The following is an 8,680-nucleotide window of genomic DNA, read 5'->3' as shown; positions in this document are numbered from 1 at the left end:
GGGAGATGCCCCAAGTGTGCTTGGATCATTAAAGATGAGAACGATATCAAATCACAATCACATTAAGGAACTTAACAATTTTGATAGTTATATTATTTCTTAAGCTAGCATGGCAACTAAAGCCAGTAATTATTTCTCTCATATTGTTAACATTGGAGGCATGAATAAGAAGACCTTAAGTAATTATTTAAAAATTATTAATGTAAAATATTCAATTCTTAAATTATATCACCTTTGAAGTCTTTAAGTATAAAATTATTAAAAATACTTAAAAATTATATCTTACTTCCTTATATCAAATGATTTCTCATTATTAATATTATAATTTCTCTTTTTATCATATTTTTATTATAATAATTACTTGAATCACAATAAACGAGTCAACTCATGATCAGCCCATTCAAATTATCAATTGTGAGAACAAAGGTCAATGAAGATATGCATGAATAGATACTTTTTCAGTTGGTATTAGGGAGGAGTATCTAAGGAATATTGCTAATAAAATATTATGGATATTTAACAGTTAGTGGTGGTCATTTTATTTATTTATTTGTTTGTTTTTGGATCTAAGTCATAGGTGGCATAGAAGTTATTGATGGTCAAAATGAGCCATAGAATGAAAAAAATATTAAAAAAAAAAAAAATGCGTGGCAACAATAGGAATGATATAGAAAAGTCGCTATATCATAAGAATAATATGTTTAACATATTTTTATTTATTGATGATAAGGTTAGAAAATATGAATTTTTTATTTGGGCTAATATAAAAATATATAGAAGATGCATGAATAAGACGATATGTAAAGTTAAATATTGAAGGTTTGAAAAAAAAATAATGAATATGAATTAGCTGAGATTTAGGCTTTCGCTTGGAACGGCTTTCTTACTGCTTTTAAAGTAACTTTTTAGTATAAAAATTTTAATTTTTGTATTAATTTTTTTTTAAAAAGCAATAAGATAATCATCCCAAACAAAGCTTTAAGCTAAGAAGAAAAATAATGGGAGATAAATTTAATATTTCATGTAAGAGTGGAAGATGATGATGATTCATAGATAATGATAAATTTAATTATTTTTTTATTCAATGATGAATGTATAAAAAAGCTATATTAAATTAATAAAGAAGGATTCAAAAAAATAGTAAATATAGATTAAAAAAACTTGTGTAGATTTAAGCTATGCTAAGTAATTAAATATAAAAATATAAAATTTATGTCATATTAATGTAAATTAAAAAAATAAAAGAAATTAAAACATCTTAGGGTCTATTTGGGACATTATTATTAATGCTTGAGAGATTTATTTTAAAGGTGACTTAATTTTTGCTTTTTATAATATACTCAAGCATTTCATATTGTCTTTCAAGGGAAATATCTAGGTTAATTCAATCCCATTGCTAATATTATGTATTCAATTGTCTTGTAGTTCAACCACTTTACCCAATCCTCTTTCATTGGGTGCTAAATATTCAACATGAAATAATTATTACTATTGAATTTGAAACCAAATGGATTCAACAACATGCTAATTAAGACCATCTCCAATGGAATTGCATACGGTGGTATGCCATCCACCATTCGCTTCATTCGAATTTTAAATCGCATATCAAAATTTGATAGGTGAATAATGCGATGCCAATATTGATGTCACACTGTTCTGGTGTCACACTGTTCACATATGTCAATTTTTTGTGTTACAGGATTTGCTGAAGAAGAGCACGAAAGAGGAGAAAGATTGTTAGTTTCGCAACAAGATGAAGAAGTGCACGAAAGAGGAGAAAGAACAGGAGTTTGATTGGTGATAAATTACTGCATTTTAGAGTGGAAAACGGGTTTTTCGGTTGGAGATGCTCTAAGTGTGCTTGGATCATTAACGATGAGAACGATATTAAATTTCTATATCATATGATTAAGGTTTTTAACAATTTTGATAGTTATATTATTTCTTAAGCTTGCATGGCAATTATATTATTTCTCACTTATTGTTAATATTCGAGGCATGAATAAGAAGACTTTAAGTAATTATTTAGAAATTATTAATGTAAAATATTCTTAAATTATATCAACATTCAAGACATTAAGTATAAAATTATTACAAATATTTAAAAGTTTTATCTCACTTGTATCAAATGATTTCTCATTATTTATATTATAATTTCTCTTTTTATCATATTTTTATTATAATAATTACTTAAGTTTATTAGCTCATGATCAGCCCATTCAAATTATCAATTATGAGAACAAAGGTCAATGAAGATATGCATGAAGAGATACTTTTTCAGTTGGTATTAGGGAGAAGTATCTAAGGAATATTTCTAATAAAATATTATGGATATTTAACAGTTAGTGGTCATTTTATTTATTTATTTATTTTATTTTATTTTTGGATCTAAGTCATAGGTGCCTAGGTGGCATAGAAGTTATTGATGGTCAAAATGAGCCATAGAATGAAAAAATATAAAAAAAAATGCGTGTCAACAATAGGAATGACATAGAAAAGTCGCTATATCATAAGAATAATATGTGTAACATATTTTTATTTATTGAAGATAAGGTTAGAAAAAAATGAATTTTTTATGTGGGATAATATAATAATATGTAGAAGATGCATGAATAAGACGATATGTTAAATTAAATATTGAAAATTTGAAAAAAAAAAAAATAATGAACGTAAATTAGTGGAGATTTAGGCTTCGTTTGGGACGGCTTTTTTATTGCTTTCTAAAACGGAGTTTGAGTACAAAAATAAAAAAAATTGTACTAAAACTCCGTTTTAGAAAGCAATAAAAAAGCCGTCCCAAACAAACCCTTAACCTTTAATTTGAAATGATTTTCTTAATGCTTTTTTAATCAACTTTTTAGTATAAATTTTTTTATTTTTTTATTAAAAAACATCTTTAAAAAACAATAAGACAAGCATCCCAAAGAAAGCTTTAAGCTATGAAGAAAAATAATGGGAGATAAATTTAATATTTCATGTAATGAGTAGAAGATGATGATTCATAGATAATGATAAATTTAATTATTTTTTTTATTCAATGATGAATGTATAAAAAAACTATATTAACTAATTTTTTATAAAAATAATTGTGAAGCTATTGCTATTGGTGCTATAAATATATCTTTTTATAAGTTAGACAACAATTTTCATACAGCTCTCAAACATTAAGACTTCGATTGGGTTGACTTTCTTACGGCCTTCTTACTGTAGCTTTCAAGTACAAATATTAAAAATTTTATACTAGAAAGCTGCTTTAAGAAGCAGTAAGAAAGCCATCCCAAATAAAGCCTAAAGATATGTTTGCAAAAATTTGCTTCCCGCCACAAAAACTTCTAAAAAATAGCCAAAAATTAATATCCAAATAAAAATATGATTGCAATCGAAAAAAACCAAATAGTAAAAAAACTACACCAAACAAGCTCTAAGGTTTCTTTTGGGATAACTTTCGTACCGTTTCTTAAAGTAGCTTTCCAGTAGAAAATTTTTAATTTTTGTACTAAAAAAATGCTTTAAAAACCAATAAAAAATCTGTCCCAAGTGAAGCTTAAGTTTTGACTCCATGATTTTGTTATCAGTTGGGCCGATATTTTAAGGCCATCTCCAACCGAAAAACTCAACATTCACTCCAAAATTTAGTAATACTCTAAAATACAGTAACTTATCTCTAACAAAACTCCAATTCCTAACACAAAAAAAGAATTTATGTGTATTTATATTCTTTCTCATAATTTTTTCTAACCTAATTTTCAAATTAAAAAAAAAAAATCGCAAGTGAACAGTGCGACCATATTGACGTCGCACTGTTCACCCTCACCGGAATGGCATTTTATTTGGCAATCGAATGGAGCAAGCCTGCGAACTGCGATGTCAAACGAGTGTTAGACATTCGGCCACAGACCCTCTAATAACAACAAATTTTATCTATTCTACATCAATATCAAAATACAAACTCAACATACAGAAATTTAAAAAGAATATAATAAAAATTATCTACTTAGAAAGAAAAAAAAAATATAACCAAAGACTAAAGTTGAACACCAATGTAAAATTTCAATAAAATATAGAACCTATTCTTACTAAAAAAAAAAATACGAACAACTCAGCAAGATCAGTTAGTCTCTATAATTTTATGATTGTTTGAAAAATATCTAAGAACCTGTCAGCCTGTGAATGAGCAAAGGCCACAATATTATCACCGTCCCACGTGCTATATTTCATCAAACTTTTTAACATCCGCATCAACAAAGACAACCAAAATAAAAAAGTTCTCACCAACCAAATTAACAAATCCTTTTAAGTGTCCAATTAGAACACCTTATTACTATATTAAGTACTGTAATTATGCTATTTTTTTAGTTAATTACATTACTAATGAAATTAGCATTTATAGAAACATTTTATCACTAATTACTAATTAAAGATTTACAAGAGCCATAAACTAAATAAACATTAGATCTCTATAGAACCATCATATTTGATATCAATTATTAATTAAAAGACTAAATGAAACATGTAAATAATTTATACTACTCTATTTATATATCTAACACCTAACTGTTTAATATTATATAGATATCACCCAGCGTTCATATTCATATGAAATATAAGTGATAGGAATGAAATATATAGGTGATGGAAATGAAATATGGGTGGCATATTTGATGTTAAAATAATATAAGATGGAATATACATAATATTAAAATTTTAAGTGTTAGATTAGGGGTGTCAATTTCGGGTCACGGGTCGGGTTCGGGTCGAACTCGGAACTGGCACTGTACTATTCGGGTTCGGGTCAACCTGACCCGTTTTTGCAAATGGGTCGATTTTCCGGACCCGAACCCGACCCGCTTCGGTTTGAATTTTTTTAGTTCCAGCTTTTTCAGGTCATTTTCGGATTTCCGGGTCAACCCGAACCCGACCCGGTTATGCAAACAGGTCAGTTTTTTGAACCCAAACCCAACCCACTTCAGGTTCGGGTCAACCCAAACCCGAAATGTTCGGGTCGGGTTCAGATTGGGTTTTCGGGTCTGGTCCAATATCGACAGGTCTATGTTAGATATATAAATGTAGTAGTATAAAATAATATGTATGTAAATCCCCTGTATTTTTTTAGAGATTTCGATTCATGTTGTCAAAATTTACTCGATATATAATAATATCACTCATAAGAAATTTGCTAGTAAATTCATATTTTATTTTTTTTAAAATAGTAACTGGCTTTTTTAAGAAAAAAAATTACGATGAAATAACACAGTCGCATATGAATAGTAAAGAAATCATAAATTTGGAAGATGAAAGCACATTCTCCCTATAGGATGATTGAAAGCCTAGCAAAAGATAATTCAAACATATCAACACATTAAAGGAAGATAGATCTTATAACTTCATAAAAGTCAAATGAATAATTGAATGAGCACTCCATAAGAGGAAAAATGATAAAGAGATGAAGTGAATTAATATTGTTTATAGTAGCCTTTTTAATGCTTTACTTTTTAGAATGTTTGTACATTTATGAATGATTATTATTTTTTTACTATTTTTCAAAAAAAAAAATTTGATATTTATAGAAAAGTTATTGAGTTTTTCGAATGAAAAAGATTTATTATTTTCACTACTTAAAAAAATATATATATAATTTTCTTACTATCTTTACAATTATTTCTACAAATAATTAAGGCCGCCCACACAATCCTTTATATTTTGAAATATTGGAAATTAATCACCAAATTAAACACCAAAATTAAGATAATCTTAGACCCTTTGGCTTGGGTTGGGTCGGGCCCGAGACCTCCTAATTTGTGGAACAATTATTAGGTCCTCCGACCGGACGTAGAGGAACGTCCGGTCGGCACTAAAATCTCGTCAAAAAACTCGGTATTTGCTCGATATTGCTAGGTATTATTTGGTAATAATGAGGAATACCGCATTGTGAAAATCAATACCGAGCTATACCGAGCAATACCGAGCTATACAAAAAAAATACCGAGTTTTTTCTAGGAAAAACTCGGCATTGCTCGATATAACTCGATATTGGGTTTTCACATGATGGTATTCCTCGTTATTGTTTGGTATTGCTCAATATTTGCTCGGTATTTCTCATTTTTTGACGCAATTTTAGCTCTGGCCGGACATTGTCCGGTCGGAGGACCTAATAATTGTTCCCTAATTTGACCCAAATTTGGCATGGGCCCTATTCAATCCCTTCATTATTTAAAAGTAACAAATGCCGACCGACGCGGTTAAGTGCCCGATGCTATAGGCAGCAACAACACGTAGCTTAAAATAATTGGGCTGCTCTCCTGTTGCCTGGGGCCCATATTTCACGGAATCAAACTCAATCAAAGATCATAAAAATCATCTACTAGATTATCAGTCTCATTGTCTTTCTCTTTGGCCTTTTTCTGCTACATTTTGGGCATTATAATTAATCAAATGAATTTTACATTTTTTTTATAACTGTTTTTTCAAATTATACTAAAAAATATAAAAACGGAACCAAATAAAAATTAATATATTTTGACTACACCTCATGAATTTCATTATAAAATATATTTTGATAGAATTATATATTTTAGAGCCTTTTTACTATTTATTTTTTTAGGCTACACCCATATATTTTATTTGACTTATTTTTTCATTATTTAAAAAAAAAAACTTCTATGCTAAAAATCTATTTTTTGCAACCGCTTTTAAAAATTTTATTTTTAGCACTACAGCTTTACAAACTACTTTATAAAAAATTATAACCATCCCAAACAAATTCCAAATCTTAAAATAATTAAATTCCTTTTATGGTGAATATAATATATGAAATTCAAACAAATTTATAATATATTCATCTTTAAACAAATTTAATAACTTTATAATATATTCAAATAAAAATTTTAATCAAAGTATTTTAAATAATTTTTTTTTTTCATTATCATCATTATTATTATTTTTTGTAACATTTAGATTAATTAAGACAAATTCACACATACATCGCATATACAAGACTTAGGCTTCGTTTGGGACGACTTTCTTGTTGCTTCTTAAAGCAGCTTTCTAATACAAAAATTTTAATTATTGAACTAGAAAGCTGCTTTAAAAAGCAACAAAAAAGCCGCCCCAAACGAAGCCTTAGTCTTTGTTTGTGATAGCTTTCTTATTGCTTTCTGAAGCAGCTTTTTTGTACAAAATTTTCTTAAACTAAAAATTTTTATATTAGAAAACTGGTTTTGAAAACATTAAGAAAACTATCTCAAACGAAATCTTAGGCTTCATTTGGGACAACTTTCTCACTTGCTTTTTAAAGCAGCTTTTTAGTATAAAAATTAAAATTTGCGTACTATAAAGCTGTTTTAAAAAGCAATAAGAAAATCATCCTAAACAAAGCCTTAAACTATAACGATTTCTTAATTAATAGTCAAAACTCTCAATCAACAGATCAAAAAAGCTAAGCATGATAATTATTTTTGAACCGCCGATTGAAGAAAGTGGACGATGGACCGCCATTGTGGGCTGCCACTAATCACCACTTGCCGCCATGAACAGCTTAATTCCGAGGAAATGTCACGCTCTATCCTTACTTTCACGACTTTAGAGATTTGATAACAATGATATCCACTATCACTTATAGAAAAGCATTAAATTAATTATAAGATCCAAAATCAAAATAGGCCACATAAAGAAATGGATCCTAACTCAATTCATTATAAATTATACAGAGAAGTTTCTAGAATTTTACCGTCATTGCCCTTCAAGCATGTAACACGTGTGCATATGTCATGTATGAGGAAAAAAAAGGAGAGCTTATTAGCAACTTTAATTGAGCTAAATTGATCTTATTCAATCAATTTAATACAATCAAAGGTCTATTTAAGACTTCGTTTGAGACTGTTTTTTTACTACTTCTTGAAGCAGTTTTTTAATACCAAATTTTAAATTTTTATACTAAAAAGCTACTTTAAGAAGCAGTAAAAAAATCATCCCAAATGAAACCTAAATATATTAGAATTCATGTTAGTTTATTGTTGTTGTTATAAATTTATTTTATCACAATATATCGTCTTGATAATAAATTTAGCAGCTCTCTTTGACCTATTTGTTGGGTGTTTTGATTACAAAGTAAAAAGTATTGGGTTCGAATCTTGTGTATTTGATGTCGGTGTGAGTTTGACTTAAGTTTTGTTCAGGACTACTTTCTTTCTGCTCTTAAAGTTATTTTTTTCTACAAGAATTTTAATTCTCGTACAAAAAAGCAGCTTTAAGAAGCAGTATGAAAATCATCACAAAAAAGTCTTAATTGGCCTAAATGTAAAAAAAAAATTAAATCAAAATTAATTACAATACCTAATATATTAGAACATTTATGTTTCTTTGGCATTCTCCTTTTTATCTCTCTAAATGCCACAAATCAGAACTTTTTGGTTGTTCATAGAATGATGAAGGTATTTGATGTCGGTGTGAGTTTGACTTAAGTTTTGTTCAGGACTACTTTCTTTCTGCTCTTAAAGTTATTTTTTTCTACAAGAATTTTAATTCTCGTACAAAAAAGCAGCTTTAAGAAACAGTATGAAAATAATCACAAAAAAGTCTTAATTGGCCTAAATGTCGAAAAAAAAAAATCAAAATTAAGTATAATACCTAATATATTAGAACATGTATGTTTCTTTGGCATTCTCCCTTTTATCTCTCTCTA

Source organism: Dendrobium catenatum, unplaced genomic scaffold, assembly GCF_001605985.2.
Source record: "Dendrobium catenatum unplaced genomic scaffold, ASM160598v2 fragScaff_scaffold_740, whole genome shotgun sequence".
NCBI classification, from domain to species: Eukaryota; Viridiplantae; Streptophyta; class Magnoliopsida; order Asparagales; family Orchidaceae; genus Dendrobium; species Dendrobium catenatum.
Note: the sequence above shows the minus strand (reverse complement) of the source record.